General features: G+C 48.1%; 1 protein-coding gene across 4 annotated transcripts in view; it reads right to left on the bottom strand.

Moving 5' to 3' along the window:
- The window catches only part of DAAM2 (dishevelled associated activator of morphogenesis 2), a 111,160-nt gene extending 96,894 nt beyond the window's left edge, over positions 1 to 14,266 (bottom strand). For 3 of the 4 annotated variants that reach the window (XR_014251071.1, XM_082414111.1, XM_082414108.1), the window contains exon 1: positions 14,119 to 14,266. The gene's annotated coding sequence lies outside the window, so the exon portion shown is untranslated. Of the gene's footprint in view, positions 1 to 13,438; positions 14,008 to 14,118 lie in introns of those variants that run through there. The other variant, XM_082414109.1, reaches the window with a different exon arrangement.
- Between the last annotated feature and the right edge of the window lie 2,498 nt (positions 14,267 to 16,764).

A 16,764-nucleotide genomic window follows, 5' to 3' on the forward strand; every position in this document is an offset into this window, starting at 1 on the left:
TGAAAAACCAAAAGAATTTTTCTTTTAATTTATAAAAGTTTGAACAAGTTGGATAGTATTTCATCACTTCTTAACTTGGAGAGGGAGGAGGAGCTGTGGCCAGAGCCAGAGGGAAGACTTCCTCTTGCAAACTGGTTTTGAGATAGAGATTTTTTAAATGAGTCATAACATTAGAGATGAAGCCCATGAAACAGAAATGCCAACAATCCCTGGGCAACGTGGGAAATGCATTTCTGTAGACCTTGTCAACACTGTCTAGGACAAGTTCAGAGTGTGTTCATTGTGCCCTTTACCTGTAAGACACACAACTATGTGGACACCACAGACGCACCGAAGGAACCAGAGGAACCATTTATCCATCCTCCTGCTGCAGGAAGCACCATGTATTTACCATCCTATCATCACAACAGAAACTGGGAAGGAGATTCCATAACTTCTTCACATTCCCAAACACTCTTAAATGGAATCTAAGTTTCTCAGCTTTGAGCATCTCCCACTCACGGCACTGATGACATGGGATAGTACTCTTCACTTTTAGATCCTTCCTCGACAACACCGTTAGTACTTTTGGAGGACGCATCTTAATACACCCTGTCCCTGGCACAAGGATGGATGAACCAGCTTGGAAGTGCATGAGGGCAGGGAACACGTGGTATTCAACTGCAAAGTTCCAGGAGGCATTCAACTTATGTCTCTGAAGGAAAGGAATTTCTTCCACGCTAAATCTTCTTCTCTGAGCTTTAAGAACAGAGTAATCATGGACATGAACTTTTTGCCTTTTTGCTCCAGGTGTAAAAGAAGCCAACCCTGGGGGTGCCTCTTTTCCACGAAGCCTTCCCTGACATCATCCCCCATCGCAAAACAATCTTCCCTTCTCTATGTATTGCATCAGCACATACAGTACCTCGTATTCCAATGGAAAACAAATTATTTGGACAATAATAACAACATAGGTTTATGGAGTACATACTTGTGCTCTAGGCACGGCGCTAAGTACTTTACAAGTCTTAACTTTTGTCCTCATTTGGAGGTAGGTACTATTATTATCACCATTTTACAGATGAGGAAACTGAATCTCAGGGAACAGGATAAATACTTGCCCAAGACTACAATTCTAATAAAGGGTGGAATCTGAACTTGCATCCCAGCAGTTTGACCCCAGAAATCTGCACAAGAAGCCACCACACTATACCAAAGATACTGCAGGACACACATAAGCCCTTAAATGCTTCTTGCTGTTGCTCTGGTGAAAATGCAGCTGTGGGCTTAATGAGAAATTAATTATCCTTTGCATCCTTATCTTTGACACCCACATCAAATCCCTAAGACCTTGAAGAATTTGCTGATCCCTTCCTCGTTTATTAATAAAAGCTCCCAGCCACATGGGGTTGCCACGTACGCGCTGATGCCTCACTGAGAGACCAGAGGCCCTGGAGCGGGTGTAGATTTTGCCCACGGGGGATTCACTGCACAGGACCTGCCTCAGCACACAGCGCCTCCCACTGGTGTTTCTCAAATAGCTGTTGAACCACCACAACCACTAACAACTAGGAATTACACAGCACTTCACAGTGTACTGAGCACGTTCCATATGCCCTGCATCATAGATTTACTTCACTCCTCTACCCCGGGCATTACTGTCGCTTCCACTGCACACATGGCTGAAACGGAGGCTCAGAAATGCTAAATTGCTACATCGCTTATCTAAGCCAGTGCAGCTCATTAGTGGATGGCTGAAATTCAAACCTAGATCCTGACACCAAATTCCATGATGCATTTGCTACTCATTAAGTTGATCCCTTTTATTCTTTGTCCTTTGTGTGCATGCACACCCCCCCCCCCCCCACCACCACACACACACAACTGACTTTTCTTTCTGGACCAGTGGAATAGGCGTCAGATCAAAAAAAGAGGACAGAATCCAAACTAAGCTCTGGTTTTATGAACTATGAATGAATGAATGAACAAGCACATGGATAAATGTCATACACAGTCAAATATTCCTGGAGTGCTAACTCTGTGTCTGTCACCCGGCTAAGTGCCATAGATACCACAGTGACTAAGGCACAGCCCTAGACTTCTAGAAGCTTCTAGTCTGTTGGCAAATGCATCTCAATGGTAACAAGATCTGTTAAAGGAAGCTCACCTTGTCAGAGCCCCATCTGAGCGGGGAATGTTGTGTAGAGGGGAAGAAGAAAACCAGACTCATTTTTAAGATAAACAGAGGAGACTAGAAGTACATCACATGAGGGCAGAGTCCAGAGAGACAGTGTTCTGAAAGAGTTAAAAAGAACCTGTACAGCCCACTGACCAGGAGAGGGATGCCGGCTCAGACTTCCAGGGGAGTGAGCAAAACTGGGACAGTCCCAATTCACGCCTGCTTCCCAGCATCCTATCCAGTTAGTGCCCTTTTGCTCTTGAAAGAGTCCTGGTTTACACAGCAAATTACATGGTCGCCCTTGCATTCCAGGAAAGTTATGACTTTCTCCAGCTGTCCCTGGGCAGGAAAACAATTTGACCTCCCAAGGTCATTGAGTTGCCTTATTTCTGCTCCATCTCACAGAACGTCTTCTCAAAGCCACCACCCACAGCTGGCACAGGTTCTAGTGGGTCTGTGTTTCTCTCCGGTGTCAGCACCAAAGCCAAAATGATTCACCATCAGATCCTAAAATGGCTTTAGATGCAGGCACACCTGTTTTACATGCTCTGACAGTTTCTTCCTGTAGGATCTTAGGTATCTCATTCAATTGCTCTGAGCCTGTTTCCTCATCTGTAAGAGGGATTAAGAACACCAAATCTCAGCTCATGGAATGGTTACGAGGATTTGGTGAAGGAGTATAAGTGAAACACCTAGTACAGTGCCTGGTAAAAAGGACATGCCTACCCCTGCCCCGAGGATTTCTAGAACATGTGAGCTCTCAGATACCAAGAGCTCGGAGGATATGCACATTTCAGGAAGCCCAGGATATTACCAGGCCTCAAGCCCCTACACTACCAAGTTAGAACGCCTTCTTCGTCTTTACAGAAAGTGGAAAACATGGTACAACCACTCTATAAAGCTGTTTGGCAATATCTCCTAAAGTTGAACATATGCATTCCCTAGGTTCCAGCTGTTCCACTTCCAGGAACACACCAACAGAGAAGCATTCCTACCTTTACCCGTGAACAAGTGCACGAGTGTTCACAGCAAGGCCTATTCACAACAGCCCCAAACCTGGAAACCACCCAAATGCTCACCAACTGAAGAGTGGATAAAGTGTGGATAGTCCCATAATGGAATACTACACAACAATGAGAAGGAGTCATCGACACACCATGCCGAGCAAAAGTAGACACACATAAATGAGTACACACTGTACAATTCCATTTACTTGAAGTTCAAGAACAGGCAAAATTAATCTTTGCTGTTAGAAGTTAGGATTATGGAAGGGGAGTAACCAGAAGGGGACACGAGGGACTTCTGGGGACGGGGGAGGTGGGAGCTTTGGAATGTTGTGTTTCTTGATCTGGATGTTGGTTACACAGGTGTGAAAACCCATTGAGCTATATACTTATAAGCTGTATTTTTCTGAATCATGTCGAACTTCAATAAAAATTTTAAATGAACTAAACATTCTAAATGTAAAACATATTTTTTGGTAGAGAGTTGAGCAGACTAAGCAGGCAGTAGACACTTAGCAAAAGGCAGTGGCATATTTTACTTGATAAATGCTCATCGGGCCCCAGCTCTGTGCCGAGCATCGTGCAGGATGCGGGGCCAATAGCGCTAATGAGGCTGGGTCCCTGTTCTCCATCATCATCTCCATCATCACCATCACTAACACTTCCTAGCACTTACTATGCGACAGCCATGGTTTCAAGTACTATTTTTTTCTTTTTACCAAATCATGCATTAACTTTATCTTCATAACAAGCCATTTTACAGGTAAGGAAATGAAGGCACAGAGAGATGAAGTAACTCACGCAAGGCCACACAGCTAACATGTAGTGGAGCCAGAATCTGAAGCCAGTGCCTACGCTCTGACCCACAGCTTTCTACTCAGAAGTCTGGTCTGTTTATCAGCTGTAAGTCCCAGCTTCCATGTAGGCAGCCACAGACATCAATAACATCACCTCTGTTTAGGGCAGTGGTAATGGTAAATTATCAACTGAGTGTCTCAGAAAGGCAGAGGCAATTCCTAGCTCTCTCTCTGGGCAGCTGCCAGCCCAATATCACATGATCGGGAACAGACTGATAAATATATTGATGGAGATTAAAAAAAGAAAAGAAAAGAAGAGTTAAAATGGCTTGGCCTTTCTACTGCCCAAAGTCCACTGACCAAAGTCCACAGAAACTCTGAATTTGCTTCAAACAAACTTCAAAGCTGCCTCTGGCACTGTGGAGATACTGCGGGATCTTCCCACTGACCTGGAATCACTCCCTTCCCTCGCTGCCTGATCAGGGGAACTTGAGGCTGGGGGCAGTGGTGTCTGAGGGGAAGTGAGGGAGGGAGTGTTGACACTGACCCCCAGGAAAGGGGTCAGACGTCAGCTGTGAGTTGGGGTCCCCAAGTCTGGCCCATCGGGAATCCATCATGCAGGCAAGCTTTGCTTTGGCACTCAGGCAGCCGATCAGTGTACATAATCCGGAAGGTGGAATGTTCAATACACAGCACCAAAGACCTCCCTTGCTTGGGACAAAGCAGTAAGAAACAAACACCCCCGTAAGGACGAATCAAATCTGGCAGAGACCCAGGCAGGCATGATGTGAATACCTATACAGGCAGGAAGGTGGCTCCCAGTGGGCCAGAAGAGCCCCCTGAGACCACCCCCTTTATATAGCAGAAGCACTGGTAAGATAGAGAGGAATTCCCAAAGGGCAACTTGTCCAGCCCGTCTCCAGGCAGGATGCCAACAAAGCCATCTGGTCACGCTTCCAGCCTGATATGCCTACACCTCTCAGCCTAGCATTGGGGGTTCGGAGGAGGGAGCAGGGGCAAATACAAATTTGGCAATAAAATCAAAATATTTGTTCAGCCTTCCCAGTTATGAACAACTCTATCTGTAGAGAAATCAGCTGGATCTCACCTAGAAAACACACAAAATAGAGCACAAGAAAAAAAATGCACTTTTTCATATTCTGACATAGCCACCACCAAGTATCTGGAAAACAATGGACTCTTCCAAAACAATTTCACGTAAAATAAGTAAAACTTCTGGGGCAGGTAGGAAGGGTTCTTGGAATCAATCGCTCATGGGTGGGAGGTTCGGGTAGGTGGCGGCACCGGGCAGAGGGAGAAGTACAGCTGCCAGGGAGCCTCAGTGAAGGCCTCAGCCGGCCCCATGGGGAGCCCTGAAGCTGGGATGCCCTTTAGAATTTCCCCACATTGGGGCAGAGGGGCCCCACTGGTCACTGAATGCAGGTGACCCCGTAGAGAGACTGCCGCTGGGGCAATTCTCTTCAACGCAGGCAATTCCAAAGAGGGCTGGCCAGCACTGCCCGCCACTGGGAGTCGGTCCTGCGGGGTTGGGGGGTGCAGTGAGCTGATCTGAGCGCAGGGTCCACACACCTGACCATTACCCTGCACTGCCTGACTTGCTCCATCAACACCGTTCTCCAGTCCAACGTACCCGTCTTTGGTGTTTCCTGCTGCTCTTCCTACATAGTCAGTGACTGAGGAGACCCAAGGAGGGAAGACTGAATCTGATGAGAAGGAGGGGGCAGCCACAGGGCCTGATGCTCAACAGCTTCCCTAGGGGACAAACAAGGGTCACACACAGCATGCAGCCATACCCAGGACGGTCACAGACTAGGTACGTCAGTCACTCAGCTCTCCTGGGTGATGGATGCCTGGTATGTCAGACTCAGGGACCCAAACTGGTGATCATCCAGGATGAAACCACGTTTAACAACTGACTGATTAAAAAAAAAATTGAACCTCGCTAGAAGAATGGCATGATCTCAAATATTGATATATAGAGCTGTGTGTGTCTAGGCATAAAGAAATCAGAAAAAAATAGAGTTCCATCCATCGTAGGGACAACCTTGATAAATGGTCAAAGGGAAGAAAAGTATACTGCAGAGTAATATATGCAGATTCCATCTCGGTGAAAAACACTCAAACAAGACCCCACCATACATGTATACACACCTGTAGTATTTGTATGAACAAAGGAAAAGATAGGGAATGATTAACTCTAGACTTTAAACATTAATTCCCAGGGTGTGGAGATGCTATTCGTTTTCCACTTGTCTTTTTGTATCTCTGCATGATATTGATTCACGTGTTTAAGCAAGCGAGAATTACTGTCATAATTTTGAAAAATCAAATAAAGAATACATTTTAAAAAATTATTTTAAAAAATTATCGACACAGTGCCATGTGCATAGTGGGGAGCTCTATAAAAATACTATTTCAGTCCCTCTCTTCCCTCCCCTTTAGAAATCAGCTCCTAATTGTCCATTTTGGGTTGCTCAAAGGGAATATTTAATTTAAGGCTGAGATTTTTCTATGCCTTCTCCTTAATCATTAGAAAATAACAATTTTAACATTATTCCATATACAATATATATTTGCCACCAACATAAATCTGCCACTAAAATCCGTAAAAATTATACAACACCGAATTATGTATTTGGATGGCAATGCTGTGAATTATCTGCTGTTTGCTATTATCTGTGACCATGCCTCTCTCTGTTACCGTGCTAATGAAAGCTGACCACACCAAGCCAACTCGCAATTATTTTGGCACATAGACATGAAAAGCCCAGAGAAGCCAAAACCCAACTGCTCACCACATCTGCTGACAAGAAGTCAAAGAGTTGGTTTTAAGTTTCTTCCCTCTTTCCCTGTCCCTGGCTACCCCTTAGGAGAGGTGTTCCAGAGGGCAGGAGCCACCACAGCTCAGAGGGATGAGGACACAAAGGGTCCACGGAGTCTATAAACTGGACCGCTCTTCTCTATCTGGTTGGCTATGGGGATTTGCTCCTGGGCAAGTCCCATACAGATTCCCCAAGAGCTAACTCAGCTGTCACTGAGTTGAACCAAGGGTTTAATTGACACTGTTTGGCTACCAGGTGTGGCTTCTACAATGCAATTTGGCTTTAATGCACTCCAAACATGCAGAAGGCAAGACAGAGACTCCTGCCTTGACTGTGACGCAGCATGTTAGATGTTACGTCAGAGCTGCAGGCTAAGTTTGTGGGAGGGAGGAGGGAGGGGTGACTGGGGCGGGCGGGGAGGCTTGCTAAGGGAGCTTGGGAGCGAAGGGGCCCCCTGAGCAAGCCTGGCAGGCCAAGTAGCCCAGGAAGATGAGGACTGGGGGAGGGCCTTTCATGTAGAACAAACTACGAACAAGGGCATAGAGGTGGGACATGCTTGTGACTAGACTCAGTGCAATAAAGCCTAAGTTAACCCTTGAGGGACGATGGGCATTACTGGCTGACACAGCCGTCAGCCAAGCAGCACCTCACTCACACGTCGGGGGACCTGACCTGTGTTGTCTTAAAAAGACCCCCTTGGGCTTCCCTGGTGGCGCAGTGGTTGAGAATCTGCCTGCCAATGCAGGGGACACGGGTTCAAGCCCTGGTCTGGGAAGATCCCACATGCCGCGGAGCAACTAGGCCTGTGAGCCACAATTACTGAGCCTGCACGTCTGGAGCCTGTGCTCCGCAACAAGAGAGGCCGCGATAGTGAGAGGCCCGCGCACCGCGATGAAGAGTGGTCCCCGCTTGCCACAACTAGAGAAAGCCCTCGCACAGAAATGAAGACCCAACACAGCCATACATACATACATACATACATACATACATACATAAATAAATGCATTTTTTTAAAAACAAAGACCCCCTTTACCTCGAAAGCCTCACGTCAGTCCTTCTCCCTCCCACCAACTTACCGACTGATTATTTTTCCTACCACATCCCTTATTCTGTTCGTGACACTAGATTTAGATTCTGACTTTAGTTCTCCTTCATACTGGGGAGTTGCCAGGAACTACAACCACGGCCATCACAGGTGGGATAGCTAACGTCTGCTGAGTGCTTACTCTAGGCCAGGGGCTGGCAATCTTCGCAACCATCCTGTGAGGGCGGTATTACTTATTAACCTCCCCATTTTTCAGATGAGAAAACTGAGGCTCAGAGAGGTGAAATAATATGCAAGGTCTTACAACAGGTAAGTGGCGGAGACAGGGTTCCAACACACGTCTGTCTGATTCTAGAATCCGTATTCTTGACCACCAGGCTGTAACAACCCTCCCTACGCTACCCTTGCTCTGGTCACTCTGAGAACCAGGGCAGGAGCCATCAAAATTTTTCTGTTAAGGGGCCAGACAGTAAATATTTTCAGCTCTGCGAACTACACCGCCTCTGTTACAACACTCAACTCCACCCTTTTCACATGAAAGCAGCCACAGACAACACATAAAGAAACGCCATGGCTATATGCCAATAACATACAAGGCTTGTTTACTTACATGACAAGGCGACAGGCTGGACTTGGCTGCTGAAATTGTCAGCTCCTCATCTATAGTAGTTCATTCATTCAGCCAGTGTTCACTGAGTGTCTACCTTATGCCCAGCACGTTCTAGGTTCTGGGTAGAGAGAGAACCACGCAAGTCTCCACCCTCATGGAGCTTAAATCCTAGCAATGATTTGGTTGTTTGTTTCACCTGTGCTTGATACCCTGATTCCTCACCTTGGTCCTCGTCACGATTCCCTTAGACCCGTGGCTCTCAACTTACACTTCACATCACCTGGGGCGCTTGTAGAACAATCAGTGCCTGGGCCCCCCACCCCAGAGATTCTAATTTAATTGGCCTGGGGTGGGGGAGGGGGTCTGGGCACTGATAATTTTACAAGCTTCCCAGGTGATGGGTTGAGACATACTGCTTGGGTAGCTGCTTACCTCCTGTTTCTTCCACTTACTGTGTGAAATAGAGGAAGCCTTTTTTTTTTTTTTTTTTTGAAAGGTAAAGATGATTTTTTTTTAACATCTTTATTGGAGTATAATTGCTTTACAATGTGGTGTTAGTTTCTGCTGTATAGCAAAGTGAATCAGCTATACCTATATATATATCCCCATATCCCCTCCCTCTTGCGTCTCCCTCCCACCCTCCCTATCCCACCCCTCTAGGTGGTCACAAAGCACCGAGCTGATCTCCCTGTGAGGGGAAGTCTTTTAAGCCCCCAGTTTGAGCTGTAAAATGTGGATAACACGCATCTCATAGGATTGTTATGAGGATGAAATGAGGCCACATGCTTTTCAACCTGTAGGCTGCTATACAAATGTCAGGTATTATTGTCATCGTGCCATTATTTTTCAGTTTTAATGCTAGGTCCTACCTCAGTGGTTTCCCTCCCCTGTTTTGACCTCGATTCTTTGGACCCAAGACAGTGTTTGGGATTTCTAAAGCAAGCTCTATGCGCAGCTCACTAATGGCCCAGGTTTATGGGTAAGTGAGCTGGTGGTCTTTCCTTTGTTCTAGTAGAGCATCGCATGGGACTGCCATTTGCCTGGTATGGGGAGCGCAGATCTGTGCTCCACTTTTATGGTGAAGGTCTCCATCTCCAGGCAGGGATAGCTGACCTTTAAGCACTGTTGTGAAGCCTTGAATAAGTGGCTTATTTACTTTGACTCATGGACAAATGTCCAAACCCATGTACTTTCATGAGCTTAGAACTAAAAAGGGAAGGACATTACCATTTTGCTGAGCACTGATCAGTGTGCTAGGTTCTTCCCATATATTATTCCATTTCATCTTCAGAACAACCCTGGGATGTGAGAACACCTCTTGTTCTCATTTGACAGATGAAGAAGACTCAGAGGCTGAACAGCTTGTGACCCGACGGTTCCGGAACTCAAACCTGGGTCTTGTTGATTTTGAAGCTCTTTGCACAGACCCGTGGGGCATCCTACAAATAATTTAGCTCCTCTTCAGCCAGGATTCAAAGAGCTACCAAACTCCCTCGAGTTTCTCTTTCCCAGGTTTCTTTCTTTTCTTTTCCTTTTTTCGAGGGGGAGACCCAGAAAGAACTCCACAACACCTGCTAATGCCCATAGTCTGACAAGTCTCACCCAGCACTCGCATGATGATCCACGGGTCGAAAGAAAAGGCATTTCCTCACTGCACAGCATTTGGACGGTGCAGTTTTAAAACCTCATAATGAAACAAGAAAACAAACAAACCAGAAAAATGTGAGGAGAGAGTTTGGAGAAATAGATAGTGCCAGGAGTGAGGAATTCACTGACCCCCAATCTGGGCCATCTCAAGAGAAGCTGGCCACTGGCTGAGCCTCTTAAAAGCTGAAAAGTCATCCCAGGCCATGGTTAAAGAGCGAGTTTGTACAAAGCAGAAACAAATGCGATCTTCAAAGTCTTAAATGTCAACTTGAAGGATAACTTAGAAGCTCTGAGATGCGCCAAGAGAACCTGCAGCTGCTTTCTCCACATCAGATGCTCCTTCCGTCCTTTGGACCAGCCACGCCACACCAGCAGACAGTGTGTCGATCTGGGAGGGGGGCAGCCTCCCCAGCCCATGCCCACCAAGATGTTTACAGATGGCTAAAGCTTCCAATTTTACAACCCATCAGATACTCCCCTCTCACTCTGACCCAAGCACGCTTGAGGAGCAGTGACTGCCTCTGACCTCGGGCCTGTCCTTCAAGACTCCATTGGTCCTTGATCTTCCCGTCTCCCTCCCACCTTCCCACCCGCTGCCCCGCGCCACACACATACAACTGGCTCTGCTGCCCTCCTCCCTCCCAAGAGCTCAAACACAGGAGTGGTTTCCAGACCAGATATCCAGGATGCCTGGTGCCCTCTCCCGCCCCTCAGGTTAACGAACCAGCCACGCTCCCGGATAATCCCCACTAGCCGATGTTTCTAGAGAGAGGAAGTAAGGGTGACCCGAGCCCTAGAAACTTCACCCAGCGGCCTTCAATAATGGAAAATACGTAGCCAGATTTGGGGAGAGGTCCTTTCCAAACCACACGGGCTCCTGATGGCTAAAAAACTGGAAAATACAATTATGGGATTCCCTTTATGAAGGGTCTACAACATTCCTAGCTCTGTTTTAGTCCCTTTGCATAAATAGCATGTTTGTGACAACCTTGTGAGGTAAATATCATCTGAGGCTTAAGCTCAGATGGAATAAGTAACGTATCCCAGGTTACTAGTTCTCTCCCAGGGCAGACTGCTCTGATGTCTGTACCCTTCCTGTTCTGCCAGGCTGCATTTGAAGTCCAGAGCCGAAGGACACAGGGTTCCTGAACACAGAGACTCTGGCTGTGGAGATTTAGAGGGTCATCTGCTGTCAAAGCCAAGGACATCCTCCAAGCAGTTCTTTCTGTCAGGTGCCTTTGCCCCTTGGACCTTCTGGAGAGCCTGAGAATGCACCCTAAGCATTCTGATCTCAGAGAGATGACCAAAGAGTGGGCCAGAAGCTTGAGCTGATAGAAGGGCCAATGAGCAGGCTTCCATATCGGCCCAAGAGTCAGTAGCCTGAGAATCCGTCCCGGGTCTGAAGTTGGTGAAATGTTCCCCGGAGCAAATCAAAAAGGTCAGGATGCCACTGGCCCTCCAGAGAGGGTGATGAAAGAGGTGAGTGCCCAGTTCTCACCCTCAGCTGTCCCCGAGGCGTCCTGTGCTGGGACAAGAGACCACCCTAGATTCCCAGGTGGGTCCCCTCCACCCCTGGGTACTCAGCCTTCTATGTGTAAATGGTGGGGATGAGTGGGAATATTTAAATCATTACTTCCATCGGCTGCACTGTAAGAAAGACGCCAGCCTGAGCCTACTGATGATCTTTGCACCCTCCTGACCGCCTACACTTCGCCCCGCCCTCTTCTTTACCTCTGGATCCAAGGCTTTTCAGTAATGGCAAAAGTTTAACCTGTTTTGTGTCAAAAAACTTTGGGGACAGGGGGTTGGGAAAGAAGACTGGGGAGGGGACATTTTCCCACAGAAAGCAGTAGTCTTTCAACCTCCCCTACACTCACCAAAACTAAAAACCTCCACCTCCACCGGCCTTTCTACTGGTCACCCCCCTCACACCCTCCCCGTTCCTGAACTCCTGACTCTCTTCTCAGTTCTAAGGCCCAGGAGAAGTTTCTCTCCTCTTTTTGTCCTGATGGGGGCACGAGTATTCCCTCCGCATCTGAGGGTCTGGACGAAAAGCTCTGTAAACTCAGCTACGAGTTAGGAGCCGCAGCGTGCAACTACCAGGGAACAAGACAGTCATAGCACAGTTGTTGTTTTTTGTTTTTAAAAAGGGAGAGATGGGGGTCGATGCAGCTCCCAGAGCAACTGAGAAATGGCCCGTTTACGCTTCCAGGCCTGAGGCCACGACCACCCCACGCAGTCACCGATACAGAAACAAGCGCCTACACGTGCATCTCGCGGGTACCCCACTACCCATGCACACGCACTTTTGTTTACACGGCCCTCAGCACGATTTCCTTCTTCTCTGCACTCAAGTTGAAGACATACTCCTGAAGTTAAAGGAGTCTATAGCTGACATTGCTGTCTGCTCCGTCTTTTATAGCTCTTCCCTAGGGGTCAATTTGTATAATTTCTAAAATCCTTCCCAAATCTTCGACTTCCTGTGGGTCCGTTTCTGTATCCAGATTTCCTCCCTGTCCCTCTATTGTTATTCTCTCCTTTTCTCTAGGACACAGGGAGAGTCCAGTAATCTTCCCCCCACCCAAACATTGTAGGTTGGTTCTGTTGCAAAATACAAAACCAGAGACACGGGTGGGATGAAGCTGAAAGGGCTCTCTTTGTGGAACAACTACTGACATCCAGTGCGTGCACTGGGCAACCCAGGGCTGGTGGATCCATACAGCCCCGCGTCCGCCTACACTCAGCAGGGCACAATTCCCGCTCTACGACCTAGGGGAAATCCATTCCCTCCTTCTGCCAGCTTTTCAGAGAAATCCAAGAAACTGACACCAAACTCGGAAGGGCCGGGAGCAACACAAAACTTGAAACTATTTAAAGATGAGAAGTTGCTCTCTTTCCCTTGTAGGCTTTAAGGAAAATCTCCAGGGACTCTTCCCTGGAGAGGTGTGATTTTTTTTTTTTTTTTTTTTCCTTCCCACCTTCCCAGGAACTTTGCAAATCCACCACAGGACTGTGGAAAAGTGGCCAAGGCAGAGAGAGAAGAGTTAAATCAAGCCCAGACCTCAACAATCTGTGTTCAATTTTGATAAAAATCTCTCTCCCTCTCCCCCACCACTCCCCTTCCTCCACCCCACAGCTCAGACATGTTTCTTTATGTTACGAGCTTGCATCTTGTTTGGGGCACCAGGGCGCTCCCAGAAAACCCTCAACGGCCCCCACCGTGGGCACATGTGGCAGACACGTCCCTTCCACTCTCTGGCAGGGCTGGACACAGAGCCTCAGTCCTGGCCACCACCTCCTCCTCCTCCTCCTCCCCCCACCTCTTTGCAATTACCTGCCTCCAGACCAGATCCTTCCCGGTTAAGTCAAAGCCGCAATGCCTGGCGCTGTCAGGGCCACAGCAGGCGGACGGATGGGCAGCAGTCGCAGGTGCTGGGATTCCCCACTCAGGACCCCTTTCCTGGGATGCTCCTTCCCTCTCCCGAGTCCCACTGCTTCTGAGAGCAAGAACCTCCCCGCTCCCTCTGCCCAGCCTGCTGGCCAGGAGCCAGGCTTGCAAGTGGGAGCCGGGGGGCTTGTAAAGAGTTAAATCACCCGAAGGAACCGGGAAAAGCCACCACCAAAAAGTTGTCAGTTTGGGGGGCACCGGCTATGTCTGTCCACTTGTGACAACAAGGAATCAGATTTCAAAGCCACAAACATTGTTTTTTAAAGTTTTCCAAAGACATTTCCTGTGTCCAGATGTGCCCATCCAGATAGACACGCAAATCACACCCATCGGCGCAGACGCGCACGCAGGCCCGGGGAGCCCCACTGAAGTATCCTCGGCGGCTCCTGCAAGCACTTTGGAGAAACAAAACAGGCAGCCCGCGGAGCCGCTGCCTTTCCAATCCCCTTTCAGCGTCGGAAAGAAAGTAGAGGGGGAGAGAAGTGGGGAAGTGCCCCGGAAAGTCTCCCGCGGTCTCCCCGCCCCCGGACGCGAAGCAGGGAGGAGAGCCGGACGGCCGCACTTACCCCGGGGCGCCCATGGCGCGTCCGCCGCTCCCGCAGCCCCGCGCCCGGCTGCGCGCCCGCCGCCCGCCGCGCCGGCTCCGCGCTGAACTGAGTTCGCCGTCTTCCGACCGAAACCTCGCCGCTCCCCCTGGGCCGGCCTCGCGCCCGCCCGCCCCGCTCTGACGTCAGGCGTCTTGGAGTGGGATATTTATGGCAAGGATACTCTGAATTCTCCCTAGGTAGAGTTCTGATTGCAGTTCCTTGGGATTTGTAATTTTCACACTTTCAGACAGAAAGCAGGGGAGGGAGGAAGGGAGAGCGCAGCCGGCAGGGCGAGGCAGACAATGAGGGTAGCTGTTTCTAACGCTGGCGAGGAGCCTCCTCCGGGCTCCCTCTGTTTTGCAAACATGTAAGGGTCAAGGAGGCAGAAGTGGTGACCTAGGGGGTGGGTGGGTTTCTCCTCCCTCCTCCCCTGGTCTAAGCCGGCTGGGAAGTCAGGTGCTGGGGGTAGGTGGGGAGACTTCTCCTTCGACCAAGTCCCTTCATGGGACACTAAGTGCCAGGAAGGTGCTAGGGCAAGAAAGGGGATAAATCAGGAAGAACAGAACAGCTAATTAGAAGCCCTGGTCCACACCCTGACAACTTTTCCATTTCTCCTTTGGGAGTGGGTGCGTGAAAAAAAAGTTTCTTTTTATTAAATTATGTTCCACACTCCCTGCCTCTGTATAGCTTTTCCAACTCAGTACCAGTCAGTTCATCTTACTTCATTGCTTACGTACAGCGTTTGAGCCGTTTACAATAGCTCTTATTCATACTTTTTTAAATTGCTTTTAATTTTTTTTCTTAAATGTGATTGTGATCCATCTGCTGGTCTGGACTGGAAATTGCCTTAGTTAAGAACAACTGTCTCCTCCATGACTGACACCATCCTCAGGGTGAGTCTGGATCTTCTCTGTTTCCCCCACGCTCCCAGGAGTGAGCAAGCGGATGGTGCCCATGCTGGGTGTTGACCCAGGTAGAGTTTTCTAGGTCTGGGTTCTGATGGTCATCTGTTTCTCCATCTAGGTGAAGGGGTTTAGGGAAATGGCTTGGTTTAAAGGCCATCTTTGAAGAGTAGAGAGAAAGAGAGTGTAATGCCTTATCCTACATGGTTCCCAAAGATTGGAGAATGAACTGAAAAATGACAGCACGGGATGCAAATTGCTTGTACAGTTGGATAACATAAGTGTGTAGGTATTCAACTCCCCATTAGGGAGAATGAGCACGGATGACCACAGATCATCACAAAAACAACACAACTCCAGTGAGCTTCCTGTTAGCCCAGGTGGGGGTGTGGTTCTAACCACAGTTACGGTGAAGCAGAGACTCGAGGACTTGGAATGCGTTTACCCCTTTGGCAGCAGTTGGTTAGGGCTGATTGCCAAAAGGAGCCAAGCCTTGGGGCTGGGCCTCTTGGTGGGAGACAGCCAAGATGTTCTGGTCCAAGCCACAGAGGGCCCAGAGCCCTGCTGTTTGGTCACTGTCAAGTTGCCCTCCTAAGCATCATACCCACTGCCACATCCCTCCATCCCCTTCCTCACATCAAAGTTCCATTGGCAAGGTGAGCTCTGCTCTGTGGTGGACACTGCACATTGGCTTCCAAAAGCCATTGACAAGCCCCTTCTCCCTTGCCTTCCTCAACTAAAGAAACTGGAAGCCTACAGTATTCACCATCCCAGACTCCCTTGTAGCTAGAGATGGCTATGAAACCCAGTTCTGGACAGTGAGGTTGGCATGCAGAAGGCAGAGATCAGCTTCCACAGAGACTCTTTAGGAAAAAGTCAGATTCAGATGGCATGCCCCTTCGACCCTTTGACAACTCGCTATTCCTCCTTCCCCCATTTCTTCTCTCTTAGGACATAGATAGGATGCCTGGAGGTACAGCAGCCATCTTGCAACCTCGAAAACAAAAGCCACTCACTTCAGGATGGCGGAGCGGGAAAGTAAAAGGAGCTGAGGCCCTAGATGACATCCATAAGTGGCTGAACTTTCCTCTGACTCCTTGTCAGGTGAGAAAAACTCCTATGTGTTCAAGTTATAATAGTTGAGTCTTGTGTTTTTTACAGCCAAGTATAATCTTACCTGATATACTCCCATCTATCCACCAAAATATAATATTGTGACGGTTCCTGAGCATTAGCTCATGAGCACGACAGTTCTTTTTAACCTTATGCTGACATCATTCTTTATAGTTTTCAAAGCCTATTCACATATATCTCCTGTGCACCTCACAATCTGGAGAAGTATCACTATAACCTCCATTTTTTATATAAGAAAAGAAGCCAGATTTGATAAATATCCTGCCCAAGATCACACAGTCAACAAAATAAGGGACCCTTGGATCCTAACCTAGTTCTTTTGACTCCAATTCTATGTATTTTCTGCAACAAATTCATTAACACAACAACAAAGTCCAATAAAGAATCCTTATTACTGCTAAGTCGGCATGAATTCGATTTAATTCAACCAAGAAGAAAGAGATTGAAAGTAAATTCTGGAACTAGAAAGTGTCACAGCCCACCTGGGGAATTAAGTCCAGTCCGTCGTCACCCTGAACCCCTCTCACCTTCCAGCTATACTCTGACATCCTGCCCTGAATCCCTTAGAAAGTTGCTCTTTCTAAGGTCA

This window comes from Balaenoptera physalus, assembly GCF_965194825.1.
Source record: "Balaenoptera physalus genome assembly, chromosome: 11".
Classification (NCBI taxonomy): Eukaryota; Metazoa; Chordata; class Mammalia; order Artiodactyla; family Balaenopteridae; genus Balaenoptera; species Balaenoptera physalus.